Here is a 20,704-nt window from a genome sequence, read left to right as displayed (position 1 = left end):
TACCTTTGGTACAAAGTGCAAAATATTTCAAAGACAAAATGAACTTGATCATATACTTTTCACTTTGTATCATAAGCATGAAAAAGACTATTTACTGACATGCATTATGTGAAAAGTACTAAGAGAAATTTAATAAAAAAATTCTGCTCTCAAGAGAATTTTCATTCATTTATATGTTTCCCAAGTATGAACTATGTGCTAATAATAGGCTTACAAGGATATAACAATGAAAAAGACCTAATTTCTGCTTCAAAATTATTTAGGGATAGAACTTCCCTGGTGGCCCAGTGGCGAAGACCCCACACTCCCAATATGGGGGGCCAATTTGATCGCTGGTCAGGGAACTAGATCCCGCACGCTGCAACTAAGACTGGGTGCAGTCAAATATTTTTTTAAAATTATGTAAGGACAAGCTGGTAGATGACCCCAGGTGGCGCTAGTGGTAAAGAACCTGCCTGCCAAAGCAGGAGATGATGTAAGAGATGCTGGTTTGATCCCTGGGTGGGGAAGATCCCCTGGAGAAGGAAATGGCAACCCACTCCAGTCTTCTTGCCTGGAGAAACCCATGGACAGAGGAGCCTGGCAGGCTACAGTCCATGGGGTCACACAGTCAGACATCACTGAAGCAACATAGCACATACACACACAAGCTGGTAAATAGGTAATTACAATGTAGAGGAAGCACAAATTAGTGAAGATGAACTCTAGGGCTGAACTATCTAGGTTTGGATCCAGATCCATTTAAAAAGTTTGTGATCTTGGGCAAACTGTTTATCTTCTCTGTGTCTAATGATGAAGTAGTCACCTTATGGGGTTGTTGAGAAAGTAACATCTGAGATAACATCTAAGACTATAAGTGTGAATTTTTTTCTTGGTGAAGGTAATGGGGGGAGGGGTTGGGATACCAAAATAACGCTCTAAACAGCAAAGGAAACTGACTATGAAGGCCCAAGGAAAGAACAAAATTTGGTTCACTAAGGAACTTAAGGCAATTCTACATGCAGAGTGCGAATGGGAAAGGGTTTGGCAGTAGTAAAGATATGAGCCCAGAGAGGCGGCAGAGGCTGGATAACAAAAAGCCACTTGACCCATGAAAGGGAGTTTGAATTTTATTTTAAAGAGTTTTGCTAAACATACACACACACTTTTGCTTAAACTTGGTCTCATTCAAGAGTTAATAAGCCCACACAATAGAAAGAATGCACACATAAAGAAGAGAGTTCTTGGCTTCAATTCTCAAAAGTTGAAATCCAAACAGCATTAAAGACATTCACTTAATGTGGAAAAGTTGATAGAGAAAAAGAGAGATGCCTGAACATCTCTGTTCAGAATACTATGTTGTGTTTTCACATAGACTATTTTAATTAATCAAAGAAGAACTCTAAGGAAGGCGATACTATTCATTTTACAGATGCAGAAACTAAGGTACAGAGGGAACAAACAACTAGACATCAAAACATGAAGGCTGCTCACAAACCTGCCTACCCCAACATGACACTACAATTTCTAATGTATACTGTATTCTCCTTTACCTTGTTTCAAAAATAACTACAAACTTTTATCTGACTGAAGCCAACAGATGGAGAAGTATACCAAGTTGGGAATTTTAACTCTACTTCCCCATCCTTCCTCCTTTCTCAGACTTTACTGTTGAGGCATGTGACAGAACTATGACTCTGTAATCAAGGCTATAATGAGATTTCTCTGTCATAAGCTATTACTAACATTCACTACAAACTCACCTAGTTCTGCCATAAAGCTTTTTTGCTAACCAGAAAATTCTCATGTCTTGTCTCAAGCAAGCAAGAAATATTTTGGGAAAAGTCTGAAGACAATAATTAAGTCTTAAGAAGAATATTATAGAATTTTTCTCTAAAGTAAACTCCAGATAAAACAGAAAGTAAGTATAATTTCAGAATGGGCTTCCCTGGTGGCTCAGAGGTAAAGAATCTGCCTGCAATGCAGGAGACTTGGGTTCGATCTCTGGGTTGGGAAGATTCCCTGGAAAAGGGCAAGGCAACCCACTCTAGTATTCTTGCCTGGAGAATCCCATGGACAGAGGAGCCTGGCAGGCTACAATCCATGGGATCGTAAAGAGTTGGACACGACCAGAGAGACTTAGCTCACAGCACAATTTCAGAATTCAGGGGGGAAAATACACTATACTTGAAGTCGTTTTGGCATTAAGTCTCCCCCTAAAGAAGAAAGGAAATTACACACTAACAACACAATTCATTATTGCTCATTCCATGATTTCTGCTTTACTAAATAAGATTTTCATAAAATTTAAGGAATTGTAGCCAGAGGAGATTGTCAAACTTTTAATCTTCGTCAATATTTTTAGAAAACAAGGGCAAGCAAAGAACAACTTCACGCATGGCCTAATTGATTTTTCCATCTCACTTTAGTTTTAAATATAATAATATACCTCAAATTTACTAAAAGATTGCTTACAAAGCACTTTCTCATGCTACTATTTCATCCCAACAACTGACTCTCTACAATTTACCAGACACTAGGCCACATCCTGTAGGCTTCTGCTCCAAGTACAGAGAGTTATGTGGAGGAGTCAAACGTACAAGCAACTGGTGAAAATATAGTACAATAAGAACTGGAAGAAAGGTCCAAAGTACTAAGGGAGTGAGTATATGATTACAAGTAAAAGTAACTTTTGAACTGGGTCTTGAAGAATAAAGATGGCTCTAAGAATCAGTAGACTTTTAATTGCAAATAACCCCAAACTGGCTTACACAATAGGGATTTATTCATGAATAGAAATCCCACCATAGGGAAAGCCCCAGGCCCAGCACAATAGGAGTCTAAAATTATATTATCATGGACCTACATCCTTTCTGCCTCTCGGTTCTGCCGCCCTCAGGGCTTGCTTCATCATTCCCTGTGGCCACAAAACAGCTGCCAGTGGCCACTAGCACTGTTCTCTTGTTCACATACAACAGGGGAAAAAACCTTCTTCCCCCAAAATAGAATCTCTCTTTCCTTGTCCAGTTTAACTTGGACAAATAATAATTTACGGGGGAACGCCTCGGGCTGATTGGCTTGGTGTAATCAAAATCTACCGCTGAAATGGGTGATGAGTCATCTTCTCAGAGTCTCCTGGATAGCAATGAAAAAGAACTCCAAACACCGGGATAAACACACTAAAAACAGTACAGGGAACAAGAGAAACAGTTTAGCATGGCTGGAGTGACGGGAAATCTACGGTTGGACACAGTTTATGAAACTTCTGTGAGTTTGGACTTTATCCAGTAGACAATGGGAACTCAACACAAGTTTTTTAGGTGGAAAAGAAACATCCTTCAACTGGGTTGGGTTTTTTTGTAAAGTGTGGTAGCAATATAGAGAATTGCAGAGAAGGAGAGGGAAAGTGGGAGAACAAACAGCAGCGATTCTGCTGGTAGGCCATTCGATAAACAGTCCAGACACGTAAGGAAGTGGTAATAGGGAGGGAAAGAATGGAATAAAAAATAAGGTGGCAAAGCTGCTGTGCAAACACTGCCTGTGTCTGTACTTCTTTCTTATTACAGATGAGGAAATCAGGCCTCAGACAGGTAAAATGGATGGCTTATGACCACAAAACTTTCACCAGGCAGAAACTCAGCACCTGAAACTGAATTTTCTTTTCTTAAAACATACCTGTGAACACACTCAACAAACCAGGAATATAAGGAAATTAGCTCAACATAATAAATGTTATAAAGCTTTCTCGCTAAGATGAGGAACAAGACAAAGATATTCATTTTCATCATTTCTATTCAATATAATACTGGAACTCCTAGCCAGAGCAATTAGGCAAGAAAAAGAAAGAAAAGGTATTCAAATTGGAAAGAAGTAAAATAATTATTGTTTGATGATAACATTATCTTATATATAAAAAATTCTAAAGATCACACACACACACACAACCTATTTAGGATAAATGAATTCAGAAAGGTTGCAGGATACAAAATCAACACATAAAAATGAGTTGTGTTCTGTAACAATGAACAATCCAAAAAAGAAATCACATTTACAAGCACCAAAAAGAATATTTAGGAGTAAACCTAACCAAAGAGATGAAAGACTTTTATACTGAAAACTACGAAATGTTGTGGGAAGAAATTAAACACAAATAAATGAAAGACATTTGTTGTTCAAGGATTGGAAGACTGGAAAAGACGTCAACACCACTCCAAAGATTCAATCCAATCCCTATCAAAAAAATCCCAATGACATATTTTTTGCAGATATAGAAAAATCTATCCTAAAATTTATATGGAACAGTCTTAAGGGGCCCTAAATAGCCAAACAATTTCAAAAAAGAATAATGTTGGTGGCCTCATACTTCTGATTTCAAAATTACTATAAAGCTAGAGTAATCAAAAGAGTTTGGTACCAGCATAAAGACAGACATACAGAAAAATGGAATAGAAGATTTAAAAAATAAATCCCTGAATGTATGATCAAGTAATTTTTGACAAAGATGCCAAGACTGTTCAATGAAAAAAGATAGTCTTTTCAGCAAATGGTATTGGAAAAACTGGATATTCACATGTAAAGAGCTAACTATAAGAGTTTTTTTGAGGGCAAAACTCTTAGAAGGGTTTTAAAAGGGGAAAGCTTCATGTCACTGGATTTGGCAGTAATTTCTCAGATGTAACACCAAAAGTATAAACAAAATAAAAGAAAAAACTAGATCAGTTGGACTTCATTAAAATTAAAACCTTCTGTGCATCAAAATACACACCACAGAGTGAAAAGGTAATGCATGGAATGGCAAAAATATTTGAAAATCATATATCTGATAAGGGATTGGCATCCAGAATATTCAAACAGCTCCTACAACTCAACAGAAAAACAACTTAATTTAAAAAATAGGCAAAGCACTTAAATAGATTATTTCTCCAGTTCAAAAGGCTGATAAGCACAAGAGATGCAAATATCATAGAGAAATGCAAGTGAAAACCACAATGAGATATCACTTCATACCCATTAGGATGGATGTTATCCAAATAATGAAATGAACAAGTATTGGTGAGGATGTGAAGAAACTGAATTCTGACCCATGCTGGTGGGAATGTAAAATTTTCTGGATATATACCCAAATGATGGAGAAGGAAATGGAAACCCACTCCAGTATTCTTGCCTGGAGAACCCCAGGGACAGGGGAGCCTGGTGAGCTGCTGTCTATGGGGTCGCACAGAGTCCGACATAACTGAAGCGACTTAGCAGCATACCCAAATGAAATGAAAGCAAGGACTCGGATACCTGCACATCTATGTACATGGTAACATTAGTCCAATAGCCAAAAAGGGGAAGCATACAAAGTATCAACTAACAGATTACATACAATGGAATATTATTCAGCCTTAAATAGGAAGGAAATTCTAACAAATGCTACAACTTGGATGAACATTATGCTAACTAAATGAAATAAGCCAGGACAAATATGGTATGAGTCTACTTATATTAAATACATACAGTAATCAAATTCATAGAGAAGGAAAGCAGAAAAGTGGTTGTCATGGGCTGGGCATAAAAGGAAGTGGGAGTTAAGTGTTTACTGGGAACAGTTTCAGCTGAGAAAGATGAACAGAGTTCTGGAAATGGGTGGTGGTAGTGGTTGCGATACAAAGTGGATGTACTTAATGTACAATTAAAACTGGTAAAGATGGCAACCTTTATGTTATGTGTATTTTACCATGATAAAAACAACAAAATTATACTTGCTGTGCATCTTTTCTAGGGACTCTATCTTAGTGTTAGGATCTAATCTCTTCCTACCCAAGTACTGCAACAGCTACTATTTTCCCTGGTTCATTCCACTCCTTATTCTAACTCAATCAATGGATCACTGACAGGTGCATCTTGGCAGTTTTATCAAACTAATGTTTGGCCTCCAAAGTTTAAAAGACTCCCCATATCTTGCACAAGAGGATAAAAATCCAAATCTCCTCAATCTGGCACTCAAACCCTTCTATAAACAGATACCCTTTCAATAGTCTAATGTCTTCCCAAGGAACTTCAGTGGTCAGCTCATCCAAGTTTTCCTCTTTTCCCCTCCCTTAAAACTAATCTCCACCTTATACTCTTGCTTTTCCCCCACAAAGTAACTGCTCCAATCTCTCTGTAAATCTAAACCCTCACAGAAGCCAGCTCAAGTCTCAAGTGTTCCAGGAAGTTATTTAGACTCCTGAGCCCTCACTCATCTCCCTTTAACCAGGAAACGTATAGCATTCTTTGTACTGAGAGAACTTGAACTAGATTGTTTTCTAGGCTCAGAGGGGTACATCTCATCTTTTCTGAGGGCAAAGTCTATATATTACACTTGTTTCTTTCTTCTGCAGCACCTAATATTGCAAAATACAAAACAGATCTTCAATAATCACCTGTGTAACTGAACAAAAGGCACAACTTTGGTGTGTGTGTTTCAATGACTAGAATATGAAATCAGAATCATGTGACATGACTATCTCTGAAGGTTAATCTGTGACACACAACACAGAAATTGCTGCGATTATGTGGAAACCACGTGGTATAACACAGGTATTTTAAAGCCTATGAGAGTCTGATACAAAGAACCTGTTTAAAACCTGGTATTGCTGAATCAAACTATATAGTAGTTAGGTTTTGCGGGACAGAATATGAACCTATGGTTTTACTGAATGCATGCAAACACGAGCAATGCTATAATTGGACAGAAATACAGTCACAGGCCTATGAAAACTCTAAATGAAATGTTAGTTGGTTTTTATTAAATTCAGGTCAGGAAAAAATCTTCATCAGTTACTTGTGGTAACTGACAGCAACTGTCAAGAATCAGCGTGAGGCGCACTCTCTGACTTCTCCTTTCAACTCTATGGCACAAAGACCCAGGGAGGATGGTGGTGAAGAATGCAATCAATGAAGAACAGGGGGTTCAGCAGTGAGTGAAAAGTGCTCTCTAAATGGGGCGGAGAGAGGCCTAGATCCCCGTTTTGGTCCAATCCCTGGCCAGCTGCAGGACCCACAGCGAGTAGCTCATCTCCCTGAGCCTAGTTTCCCGGCTCTAAAACAAGTCACACCAGATCGCTCAAGGTTTTTCTGACTTCAAAATTCTAGGACAAGTTTCGTCACAGCTGCCATTAACGCGTATGATTCTTGCAATTTCAAATCTTTCTTCCACATCTCCAGGAAGAAAGTAATAGATTTCAGCAATCTAAAAGAAATGGATGCCATCGAGAGACAAAAGATTGTAAAAATGTCTATTTCTTTATCACGGTAAGATATTTTAGCAGAGGGAACAGATTTCTGGTAAAAACCAAGACTGCTTCTGCAAATTAGGCCTAATCCAGAGTACTTATTATCTGTGCTGGTATATGAAGAGGTGTTATTGTATTTCAAAAGAGCAGCAACACTGCTCAGAGCTTTCCCCTCGAAAACTGTGAGAGAAAGTTCTCATCTTCGGGGCAAGGCTAGTAAATAAACATCTGTACAAATGACGAGATGCTGAATGCACGCTTTTAGCCTTTCAAGTACTCCAAGCACAGACTTCTTTATCAAACACTCTGTATTGTCTCTTCTCTCTCCCAACCTACCAAAGAGCCAATTCCAGTTCGATCCCGAAACAGTAACTTACCCGGACAATCCAACTTCTCCCCGGGAGCAGCGGTCCCCAGGCCTGCTCTCCCCGACCCCTGAAGCCGGCCGGCCGGCCGCTCTCACGCCCACCCCCAGGCGGTCGCAGCCCGGCAGCCCGGGTAAACGCGCGCCCGAGTCTCGGGAGCGGTTTCCCGGCGTCCAGGGAGCTGCGGGTCCCGCCCCTCGGAGCCCTGAGTCGGAAGCCGGCCCGGCCGCTATCCCAGCTCTGGAGCGCCACACCTCGCGGCTCCAGCCCCCGGAACGGCGGCGCATAGCCCAGCCCGCCCCTCGGAGCGCACCAGGACCGGTCAGTCTGCCGCCGCCGCCTTAGCCCCAGACGGACCACTGCCTCCCTCTGCCCCGCGGCTCCGCGCGGCGGCCCGGCCCCAGCCCTGCGCCCTCGCCGCTCACGCACAGCCCCTTCCCCGCCGGGACGCCCAGCGCCGCGCCGGGCACAGCCTCGCCTCACAGCCTCGGAGACATCGAGGGGAACACTCACCCCGGAGGCTCCTCCCGCCGCTGCTGCTGCTGCTGCCGCCGCTGGGACCGCGGCCGTCGCCCCCGCCGCCGCCACCACCAGCACCGCCGTCCGCACCGGCGCCAGCGCCCCGGGCCATCCTCCTCCTGCCGTCGCCGCCGCCGCCCCCCTCTCCGCTCCTGTCAGTGGCTCAGGCTCCGAGGCTTCTCCAGGTTCCCCTCGCCGCCATTTTGACGCCTGGAGCGGGCAGGAGGGGCTCGGCTCAGCGCGGACCTGGCGCGCCTGCGCGACGCTGCGGAGCCGGCCGGAGCCCCCGCCCGTCCTCGCCGTCGCCGCGCCCGGGGTCACGTGGACCACCGGCAGCGCGCGCGCCGGGGCTGGCCCGGGAGGCGCGCTCACGGGACCCGGGAGCGGTCGGAGTCGAGTGCGCGCGCATTATTCCCGCTCTCTCCTCGGAGTTGGTTGCTCGTATCCTGCTTATTCTGGGGAACTGTGGCAAATCGTTTAAATCTGTCAGAATGGAACTATAATAACAACGTTACCGGACGACCGATTCTACCAATTTTTGTTTCCATTCTGCGGCCGGCATCCTGATCTAGAACTCACCTTGCATCTTTCTCAAAACGAAGGCTACGTCCGCGGAAATATTTTTAATTTTTTTTACAGTCTTGGCGCTTGGGTGACTTCTTGACAGTTTATCTTAAGCCCTGTCTGTATGATACTTTTACAAACACCATCTTGCTAGTTGTATAGAAGATTTTTTTTTTTAAGTCAGACACTGAAAAGTTTTCCTCAGCAAGATACTCCCATAAACCTGGGATAAGAACTGATGAAAGCTCACAGTCGCCACGTGGGAGAGCCAAATCGCTCTCCCCAGATGCCCCTCGTCTGGGAGTTTCAGCGATGCATTAACAAAAACACATATTTATGGAACACCTTACAGTTTGCAAAAACACTGTTAAATACATGGCTTCCTTTGAACACCAAAACCCCACCCTTTGAGGTAGTGGGGACAAGTATTACAAGTATCCTTTACAAGCTTATTTTTACAAGAAAAAGGACAAGTATCCTTTTACGACTAAGGAAATAGACTCGAAAAGACCAAGTCGTTTGCCACCGCCCCCCCAACCCCGGGGCGTACATGCTGCATTAGTAAGTGGACAAGCCAGGACTAGAACCCAGACATTCTCACCCTGGTCATCAGACAAATTACCCCTCACAGTTCTCCGACAGGCTTTTCAATACGTCGTGTATTTGTCCTCTGGGAATTTATTTAAATCCCTCTCGAAAGTACTTGCTTTGTCAATCTCTACCCATCCTTTGAGAAACAAGTTTTCTAAGTCCTGCCTCCAAGTCTTCTTGTTCTCAAACCATCTCTAAGCTTAAAAGACTAAGAGCACTTTCAAATTTTGTGATGTGTTTTTAACCATTTCTTGGTCCTTTATTATTTTATACATTTCACATTTGGTTGGAAGATTTAGGTTTCTTTTCTTTTCTTTTTTTTTTTTAACAAGGAAAGGACTTTATGAATGTGATCATTGCTTTTCTCTGGACTTTCTTCAGATTAGATATATCTTTCTTGTGCTCATTCATCACCTCCTTACTGCATTGCAAAGATATTTCTTTCCAACTGATATTATTTCATTTTACCCTCCCCCAACCTTTCAACCCATGCATCTTTCCTCAACCCCAGTCCTCAAAGGTTTAAAGATTGTAGCATTCCATTGTGCGGAAAAAAATATCGCTTCTAATTGGTAGGGGTTTCTTCAACTGAGCATGTGTGTGTGTGTGTGTGTGTGTGTGTGGTGACAGGAGATAAGTACATGGAAAAGTGAGAAAATACAAGGGAAATAGGCCCATCTAGTTGGAGCAAAGGTTTGTCTCTGGGTGCCCACATCCTGTTCCCATGTACTGTTATCAGTTCGGTTCAATCGCTCAGTCCTGTCTGACTCTTTGTGACCCCATGAACTGCAGCACACCAGGCCTCCCTGTCCATCATCAACACCCGAAGTCCACTCAAACCCGTGTCCATTGAGTCGGTGATGCCATCCAGCCATCTCATCTTCTGTCGTCCCCTTCTCCTCCTGCCCTCAATCTTTCCCAGCATCAGGGTCTACTTCCTGAAAATGCATAAATGAATCTTATCTAAGTTCAAGACACCTACGGTTATTTTCTATTCTTTTGCCTTTGTCTTTAGCTAAATACTACACTAACTGAAAGACCTACTATATGCAAACTAAAAATCTCATTGTCCTAACCACCTTTTGATAATTTACAAAACATTACATAAGATTGGTCCCCACTATTACACTTTCGGGCTTCCCAGGTGGCACTAGTGGTAAAGAATCCACCTGCCAGTGCAGGAGATGTAAGAGTCCAATCCCTGGGTGTGAATCCCCTGGAGGAGGGCATGACAACCCACTCTAGTATACTTGCCTGGAGAATTCCATGAACAGAGGAGCCTGGCAGGCTGCAGTCCATAGGGTTGCACAGAGTTGGACGTGACTGAAGCACCTTAGAATGTACATATTTACAGTTTCTCATTTATTCCAAATCTTCATTGCTTGACTTAGATTCTGCTTTCTAGACACAATTTAACAAGCAAAAGTAAAACAATACCAACAATAGCAGAGACATTACTTTGCCAACAAAAGACTGTATAGTCAAAGCTATGGTTTTTCCAATAGTCATGTATGGATGTGAGAGTTGGACCATAAAGAAGGCTCAGCGCTGAAGAAGTGTTGCTTTTGAACTGTGGTGCTGGAGAAGACTCCTGAGAGTCCTTTGCACTGCAAGAAGATCAATCCAGTCAATCCTATAGAAAATCAACCCTGAACATTCATTGGAAGGACTGATGCTGAAACCGAAGCTCCAATACTTTGGCAACTCATTAGAAAAGAGCCAACTCAGAAAAGATCCCGATGTTGGGAAAGATTGAATGCAGGGGAGAAGGGGACAGAGGATGAGATGGTTAGATGGCATCATCAACTCAGTGAAAATGAGTTTGAGCAAACTCCAGGAGATGGTGAAGGACCAGGAAGCCTGGTATGCTGCAGTCCATGGGATGGCAAAGAGTTGGACATGACTGAGTAACTGAACAACACAACAACAACAGCATTCTAAAATCTGAGGGTGGCACCATTTTTCTAAAAGCTTTTGACGTGGAAATCTATCAAAAGGCTTTTTGAAAAGCCAAATAAAGTCTGCTGGTTTCACCTTGTCCTTTTCTTTATCTGCATATTTGAAGAACTCTAGTAGACTAGTTGAGTGTGATTTACCTTTACAGAAACCATGTGTAAGTGCTGCATGATTTTTTTCCACCCTTTAATTCATCTATCTTGTGTTTTCTTATTAAACTATTTAGTTGCACTTACAAGATACTGAATATACTTGGTTTACACATCATCCGTTAGAGTTTAGATTTATCTATTTCAGTTCACTACTACACATTTTTTTTAAATGCATCCAATGCCATATGCCAAGCACAGTGATAGATGTGCCAGGTAAAAAATAAATGAGTCTTTGTCCTTGAGGAGCTTAGACTCTAATAAGAAGGCAGACTAAAATATATATATATATATATATATATATATATTTTTTTTTTTTTAAGTGCTAAGATAGTATTCAGTGGTGAAGAGTATGCACTCTAGAGTCAGACAGACCTAGTGGGCCTGTGACACAAGTCAGCAAATCAGCATCTATTCTGGAAATTTCTATGAAGTTATCCTAGGAGATTTTTTTTTAAAATCTATTTCTCTGGAATTTTGACCTTAAAAGACAATGTAAATTATCTTCCTTAGCTATGAGGAGAAAGACATGAGCAGTAGGAGAGAATGGAGACCACAAGCAGAAAGAAGCAGAGAAACTGAGAAAGGGAAGCCCTGACATCATTTGAACTCCTGGGCATAGCTTGCCCTAAACCAATCCATTCCTAGTCTTTCAGTTTTTATGAGCTGCAAAGAAATAGAGGAAAACAACAGAATGGGAAAGACTAGAGATCTCTTCAAGAAAGTTAGAGATACCAAGGGAACATTTCATGCAAAGATGGGCTTGATAAAGGACAGAAATGGTATGGACCTAACAGAAGCAGAAGATATTAAGAAGAGATGGCAAGAATACACAGAAGAACTGTACAAAAAAGATCTTCACGACCCAGATAATCACGATGGTGTGATCACTGACCTAGAGCCAGACATCCTGAAATGTGAAGTCAAGTGGGCCTTAGAAAACATCACTACAAACAAAGCTAGTGGAGGTGATGGAATTCCAGTTGAGCTATTTCAAATCCTGAAAGATGATGCTGTGAAAGTGCTGCACTCAATATGCCAGCAAATTTGGAAAACTCAGCAGTGGCCACAGGACTGGAAAAGGTCAGTTTTCATTCCAATCCCAAAGAAAGGCAATGCCAAAGAATGCTCAAACTACCGCACAATTGCACTCATCTCACACGCTAGTAAAGCAATGCTCAAAATTCTCCAAGCCAGGCTTCAACAATATGTGAACTGTGAACTTCCCGATGTTCAAGCTGGTTTTAGAAAAGGCAGAGGAACCAGAGATCAAATTGCCAACATCTGCTGGACCATGGAAAAAGCAAGAGAGTTCCAGAAAAACATCTATTTCTGCTTTATTGACTATGCCAAAGCCTTTGACTGTGTGGATCACAATCAACTGTGGAAAATTCTGAAAGAGATGGAAATACCAGACCACCTGATCTGCCTCTTGAGAAATTTGTATGCAGGTCAGGAAGCAACAGTTAGAACTGGACATGGAACAACAGACTGGTTCCAAATAGGAAAAGGAGTACGTCAAGGCTGTATATTGTCACCCTGCTTATTTAACTTATATGCAGAGTACATCATGAGAAATGCTGGACTGGAAGAAGCACAAGCTGGAATCAAGACTGCCGGGAGAAATATCAATAACCTCAGATATGCAGATGACACCAGCCTTATGGCAGAAAGTGAAGAGGAACTCAAAAGCCTCTTGATGAAAGTGAAAGTGGAGAGTGAAAAAGTTGGCTTAAAGCTCAACATTCAGAAAACAAAGATCATGGCATCCGGTCCCATCACTTCATGGGAAATAGATGGGGAAACAGTGGAAACAGTGTCAGATTTTATTTTTCTGGGCTCCAAAATCACTACAGATGGTGATTGCAGCCATGAAATTAAAAGACGTTTACTCCTTGGAAGGAAAGTTATGACCAACCTAGATAGCATATTCAAAAGCAGAGACATTACTTTGCCAACAAAGGTCCGTCTAGTCAAGGCTATGGTTTTTCCTGTGGTCATGTATGGATGTGAGAGTTGGACTGTGAAGAAGGCTGAGTGCCGAAGAATTGATGCTTTTGAACTGTGGTGCTGGAGAAGACTCTTGAGAGTCCCTTGGACTGCAAGGAGATCCAACCAGTCTGAAGGAGATCAGCCCTGGGATTTCTTTGGAGGGAATGATGCTAAAGCTGAAACTCCAGTACTTTGGCCACCTCATGCACAAAGTTGACTCATTGGAAAAGACTCTGATGCTGGGAGGGATTGGGGGCAGGAGGAAAAAGGAACGACAGAGGATGAGATGGCTGGATGGCATCACTGACTAGATGGACGTGAGTCTGAGTGAACTCCGGGAGTTGGTGATGGACAGGGAGGCCTGGCATGCTGCGATTCATGGGGTCCCAAAGAGTCAGACACGACTGAGCGACTGAACTGAACTGAAGTTGCACTGATTCTCCTTTTTTCATCTTAAACTGGTTGGAGGTGGATAAAAACAGTACATTTCTGTCTCTTGCAATCGAATGTTCTGTTCTTCCTCTCCATGCTCCCTCCATCAATATGTCACCCCATCCACCTGGTCACGTATGCCTAAAACCCAGATCCTTTTTCTAACTGTGTATACCATATTCTGTTACTCCAATCTGAAACTTCATTTTTCTACCAAATGTAAGCATCCACCACAGCCCCTCCCTTGGCTCATCTTTCTAGAAATAGAATATAGAAGCTGAGTTTTATAATCATGAAGAAAAGGAAAATTCTGTTTCCTCCTATGCTTTGCCATAATGATACTGTTCCCCATTTCCAAGCATTGTTCTGAATCTTCTGGAGTCTGAAAAATGAAGAGGAATGAAACATATGTGTCAAAGTGCCCCTGACAGTGATCTTGAACGATGTGAAAGATATCTTGCCTATACCAGGAGGAAAGAAATATTCTCATCCCCAGAGACAATAATCAAGAATGAGGGAAATTTATACAAACATATCTTGTTAGCCCTTATCTTCCTATTCACTTCTCCACTGTTAACTGCTCTGGTCCAGGCCCTTTTGTCTTGTTAGTTTCAACAATTTATTACTCTTTGTACAACACAAAGCTTAGTGTATAAACATTCAGCTCTAACTGCTTCTTTGGGTCTTAGCTTTCCTGTAGATCAGTCACCTAGAGCCAGACATCCTGGAATGTGAAGTCAAGTGGGCCTTAGGAAGCATCACTACGAAGAAAGCTAGTGGAGGTGATGGAATTCCAGTTGAGCTATTTCAAATCCTGAAAGATGATGCTGTGAAAGTGCTGAACTCAATATGCCAGCAAATTTGGAAAACTCAGCAGTGGCCACAGGACTGGAAAAGGTCAGTTTTCATTCCAATCCCAAAGAAAGGCAATGCCAAAGAATGCTCAAACTACCACACAATCGCACTCATCTCACACGCTAGCAAAATAATGCTCAAAATTCTCCAAGCCAGGCTTCAACAGTATGTGAACCATAAACTTCCAGATGTTCAATCTGGTTTTAGAAAAGGCAGAGGAACTAGAGATCAAATTGCCAACATCTGCTGGATCATAGAAAAAGCAAGAGAGTTCCAGAAAAACATCTATTTCTGCTTTATTGACTATGCCAAAGTCTTTGACTGTATGGATCACAATAAACTGTGGAAAAATCTTCAGGAGATGGGAATACCAGACCACCTGACCTGCCTCTTGAGAAATTGTATGCAGGTCAGGAAGCAACAGTTAGAACTGGACATGGAACAACAGACTGGTTCCAAATAGGAAAAGGAGTATGTCAAGGCTGTATATTGTCACCCTGCTTATTTAACTTATTATACACAGAGTACATCATGAGAAACGCTAGGCTGGATGAAGCACAAGCTGGAATCAAGATTGCTGCGAGAAATACCAATAACCTCAGATGTCGGATGACACCACCCTTATGGCAGAAAGCGAAGAAGAACTAAAGAGCCTCTTGACAAAAGTGAAAGAGGAGAGTGAAAAAATTGGCTTAAAACTCAATATTCAGAAAACTAAGTTCATGGCATCTAGTTCCATCACTTCATGGCACAAAGATGGGGAAACAGTGGACACAGTGGCTGAGTTTATTTTTTTGGGCTCCAAAATCACTGCAGATGGTGACTGCAGCCATGAAATTAAAAGACGCTTACTCCTTGGAAGAAAAGTTATGACCAACCTAGATAGCATATTGAAAAGCAGAGACATTACTTTGCCAACAAAGTTCCATCTAGTCAAGGCTATGATTTTTCCAGTGGTCATGTATGGATGTGAGCGTTGGACTATATAAAGAAAGCTGAGCGCAGAAGAATTGATGCTTTTGAACTGTGGTGTTGGAGAAGACTCTTAAGAGTCCCTTGGACTGCAAGGAGATCCAACCAGTCCATCCTCAAGGAAATCAGTCCTGAATATTCATTGGAAGGACTGATGTTGATGCTGAAACTCCAATACTTAGGCCACCTGATGTGAAGAGCTGACTCATTTGAAAAGACCCTGATGCTGGGAACGATTGAAGTCTGGAGGAGAAGGGGACGACAGGATGAAGTGGTTGGATGGCATCACCGACTCATTGGGCATGAGTTTGAGTAAACTCCAGGAGTTGGTAATGGACAGGGAGGCCTGGCGTGCTGCAGTCCATGGGGTAGCAAAGAGTTGGACAAAACTGAGCGACTGAACTGAACTGAACTGAGAGGTTCCCATGCACATGTAAAAATCTGTATGCCTCTCCTTGTTAATCTGTGTGTGTCAACTCACTTCTCAGTCCCTGTCTGAGACCTTAAGAGGGTAGAAGTAAAGTTTTGCCTCCCCTACACATAGATTCAGCTACATTTAAAACATGAGCTTCAGTTCATCAGAATACACAGTAAGGAGAGTGAAAAGACAAGTCACACATTGGTAAAAAATATTTGTGAAGTAATTTTCAAAAAACCTGAACAAATGAAGAAATCAAAATAAAACAAATTAAAAGGTGCTCAACCGGGTTAATATAATGGAAGTACAAATTATAGAGCTGCAATAAGATAATAATACTGGCTCATCACATTGGTTAAAAATTTTTTAAAAAAGGGACAAGTCCAAGTGTTGATGAAGATGTGGGTTATTAGGAACTCACTATACCGCTGGTGGTGCTTCCCTGGTGACTCAGTGGTATAGGACCTGTCTGCCAATGCAGGAGACACAGGTTTCATCCCTGGTCAGGAAGATTCCCCTGAAGAAGGAAATTCGGCAACCCACTCCAGTATTCTTACCTGGGAAATCCTATGGACAGAAGGAGCCTGGTGGGCTACAGTCCATGGGTCGCAAGAGTATCAGTAGCTACAGTCCATGGAGTCACAAGTTGACTTAGCAACTAAAGAACAACAACAAATACTATTGGTGAGAGTAGAAATAGGAAGAACCATTTGGGAAAGCAGTTTGACATTACCTAGGAAAGAAGAAAATTGGCTTGTCCTGCATCCAGCAAAAATCCACTATTGGTTATATAGAGAAACTTATACCCATGTGCGCCGGGAGATAGGAACAAAAAGATTCATAGCAGCATTGTTTATATTACTCAACTGATAACAACCCAAATATCAATAATATAATGGATAAAAACTGGTATATTCATGCTTTAACTGAATTTGAGCTATGAAAAACATTGATCTTAAAAGCACAAAAGTAACATACAGGATAATTCCATGTATTGTGTTTTTTCCTTTCTAAGACACAGATTTTTTTTTTACATTTTTAAAGGAATGCTGAAATTTGTTGTGTTACAGTTGGTGACCTCTTAATACTGGGTCATGATTTAGTTAATAGATTTTTTTTTCTTTCTTAGTGAGACATCAAATAATGACATCTTAAATTCTATAAAATACAAAGACACGCAAAGCTAAACCATTTGCTTTACAGATGTATAAACCCTAAACTATATAGAAAAATAAGTGTAAAATATTTAAAGTGTTTAAGATACTAAGGATGGTGATATCATCTTAAGTATTTAAGATGCTATGGAATGTTCTGGAGGTCTAATTGGCAAGGGTACCAGTCAATCCTTGATCTTTTGGAAGGATCTGTTTCCTCCACAAATCCTAGAGATGGAATTCAACCCAGTTTACTCAGCATCCTTCTTCAAAACACATTCTTACACACTGTCATGGTTCCTCAACCATTTTGGTCCTTTTTTTCCTCATAATTTCTCACTTTCCCAATCAAGGAGTTTGGGTGGGATTGATCCAACATTTTACACCTGGTTGCCTGATTTGATTAAGATTTTCAGCAGATGCCCAGATGCCACACCCTTGGCTTAAGAGATGTATTCAGGGGAAAATATGTAACCCCTCAAGAGCCAGGATGTGACTAGGACTTCTGGAAAAGAAAATGTCTCCTGCAGAAGATGCTGGAAGAGTCTCCTCTTCTATTAAACATGATTGAACCTGGATGTAGCCCCAGAAGCTCTTGGCAACCATCCTGCTACCAGAGGGGAGCCTGACTTAGGGTACAGCTAACTTGTGCCCTAAGGAAAAACGAGTCCCTGGTGACACCATTAGAGATGCTTAAATAAGCTTTCCCTGAAATCAACTACTTCTGGCCTTTCCACTTATGTGACCCAATCAATTTCATTTATTATTATGTTTTCTGTAACACTGAATGAGGAACATTTATCCAGGTGGTTCAGTGATAAAGAATCCAACTGCCAATGCAGGAGATGTGGGTTCTAGCTCTGGGTCGGGAAGATCCCCTGGAGAAGAAAATGGCAACCCACTCTAGTATTCTTGCCTGGGAAGTCCCATGAACAGAGGAGCCTGGTAGGCTACAGTCCAGGGGGTCGCAAAAGAGTAGGACATGACTTAACAACTAAACAACAATCTTAACCTGTATGTGTGTATATATATATATATTTATATACACACACAGGTTAATACATATATACACACTACCTCATTTAACCTATACATCAGCATTCTAAGAGAAGTATCATTATACTTAATTTGAATAAAGCTCCACAGCTAGTAAAGGATAGTATTGAGGTCTGATCTTTGATCTATTGGCTCCAACTGCCAATCTCTCTTCACTCCAGTATAAAAGAAATCCACTGAAGAATATCTGGATACAGATACATCTGCAAATATCTTGCAGTTTAGGAGAGGAAAAGGAATTTCAGATTTAAAAATGAAAAAGTGATATAAGAAAACTAAAACTGTTTTCATCGCCTACAGTTTTTTGAAGAAACACTCTATTAAAAAAAAGTACAAATTTGAAAGAGTAAACTTGGAACATCAAGATTATCTTGTGAACTGCAGAAGGGCAATTCTTTCTCAGGATACTTTGAAATAATGGATGGCTGCTTTTACTGGATCTCATATTAGCAAAGTGTGTTCAATTCAGGAGTGTGATACTGATGGTACCGGTTGCATATCTCTGAATGTTTTCCCAACCTTTGCAACTCTCTGCTGTTGCTGCCTTCTTGAATTTCTTTCTCTGAGGTCATGCAACTGTAAAGATAGACATAAATAGACCCAGAGAGAGTCACTGCATTCCTCAAAGAACTTTGGTCCTTGAACAGAAATTAAAAGTGTTTTCTAGAGAGGAGAGAATTGAAGATGTTTGAGCCTGAGGTACCACAGTCTTAATACATTATATAATTTTCTAGAACTCTAACACCAGTTTATTTAGAGCACGAACACTTATAAAAATCACATTAAAAAGAAGCAAGTGGGTGAGTGTGCCTTTCTTTTTCATTGTATATACAGAGCTCAAAAAACCTGATCTCTAGGCTATAGCTCTAATTATGCCCTTTATATAACTGTAGCAGGAAGGTTCTGCATTATAGTTCACTGAGAATATATTGAATCTGGGGCCCACTAAGCCCTTTATTGAAAATTGGAGAGGTTTGAGTTAACAGTGCTAGTCTTCTGTAACTTGGAAGTATTAAAGGAGCTACTGCTATTTGTACCTGCAATTTGAGAAGCTGAAAGTGGCACCTCCAGGGGTACAGGTGGGCGGCAGGAGCTTAATTGTGTTGTGGCTGAATTTGGAGTCAGATTTACTGACACTGTCAAAAGTAATTTATGGGTTTTTTCACAGAGAAAGACCTAAAATGCTTGATTCTCACATCAGTGGCACACCAGTCTAAACTTCTCATGATTTGGATTAGTTCAACCAAGCTTGTCTCTCACAGAGCTCTTAGTTTACTTCAGCATTTTTGATATCTTTTTTTAAATTTAAGGGCAGGGAAAACTTGAGGGAAAAAAAGACTTGACTAACAGAGTCTTTGTTAAGACCCTTTGGGTTACAAGTGATAGAAATCCAGTTTTGACTTATTGAAGTCAAAAGCAGGATCTGTCATTAAGAAAATAAAAAGTGGCCCAGAACTCAAGGAGAGAAAGTACCAGAGCTTCAGAACAGTGAGAAACAGGGATCTGAATGTGGTCAGGATGTTCCTTCCATCGCTTATCTCTGCTTCGTTCAACAGCTTGGCTTCATTATTGACTCACCACGGAAGGGCTTTCTCTGTGGGTAGAAAAAAACATGGCTCCCAAGTTAGACCACTCATGGTATAAAAGAAACAGTTTCAGACTGCTGATCCCAAGTGTAACATCCCTGGAGTGGGATGATTTGGCCCGTTCAGTTCAGTTCAGTTCAGTTACTCAGTCGTGTCTCTTTGCGACCCCATGGACTGTAGCATGTCAGGTTTCCCTGTCCATCACCAACTCCTGGAGCTTGCTCAAACTCATGTCCATCGAGTCAGTGATGCCATCCAACCATCTCATCCTCTGTCGTCCCCTTCTCCTCCTGCCTTCAATCTTTCCCAGCATCAGGGTCTTTTCCAAAGTGCCAGTTCTTCAATCAGGTGGCCAAAGTATGGGAATTTCAGCTTCCGCATCAGTCCTGTCAATGAATATTCAGGACTGATTTCCTTTAGGATTGACTGATTGGATCTCCTTGCTGTCCAAGGGACTCTCAAGAGTCTTCTCCAACACCACAGTTCAAAAGCATCAGTTCTTCGGCACTCAGCTTTCTTTATGGTCCAACTCTCACATCCATACATGACTACTGGAAAAACCATAGCTTTGATTAGATGGACCTTTGTCAGCAAAGTAACGTCTCTGATTTTTAACATGCTGTCTAAGTTGGTCATAGCTTTTCTTCCAAGGAGTAAGCGTCTTTTAATTTCATGGCTGCAGTCACCATCTGCAGTGATTTTGGAGCTCCAAAAAATAAAGTCTGACACTGTTTCCCCATCTATTTCCCATGAAGTGATGGGACCGGATGCCATGATCTTCGTTTTCTGAATGTTGAGTTTTAAGCCAACTTTTTCACTCTCCTCTTTCACTTGCATCAAGCGGTTCTTTGGTTCCT

At 41.4% G+C, this 20,704-nt stretch overlaps 1 protein-coding gene across 2 annotated transcripts in view; it reads right to left on the bottom strand.

Moving 5' to 3' along the window:
* The window catches only part of BTBD7 (BTB domain containing 7), a 90,352-nt gene extending 81,921 nt beyond the window's left edge, over window positions 1–8,431 (bottom strand). The window contains exon 1 of one of the 2 annotated variants that reach the window (XM_025271489.3): window positions 8,117–8,431. The gene's annotated coding sequence lies outside the window, so the exon portion shown is untranslated. Of the gene's footprint in view, window positions 1–7,615; window positions 7,854–8,116 lie in introns of those variants that run through there. The other variant, XM_025271490.3, reaches the window with a different exon arrangement.
* Window positions 8,432–20,704: the final 12,273 nt, after the last annotated feature.

This window comes from Bubalus bubalis, chromosome 20, assembly GCF_019923935.1.
Source record: "Bubalus bubalis isolate 160015118507 breed Murrah chromosome 20, NDDB_SH_1, whole genome shotgun sequence".
NCBI classification, from domain to species: Eukaryota; Metazoa; Chordata; class Mammalia; order Artiodactyla; family Bovidae; genus Bubalus; species Bubalus bubalis.
Note: the sequence above shows the minus strand (reverse complement) of the source record. Positions and strands in the feature narration are given on the sequence as shown.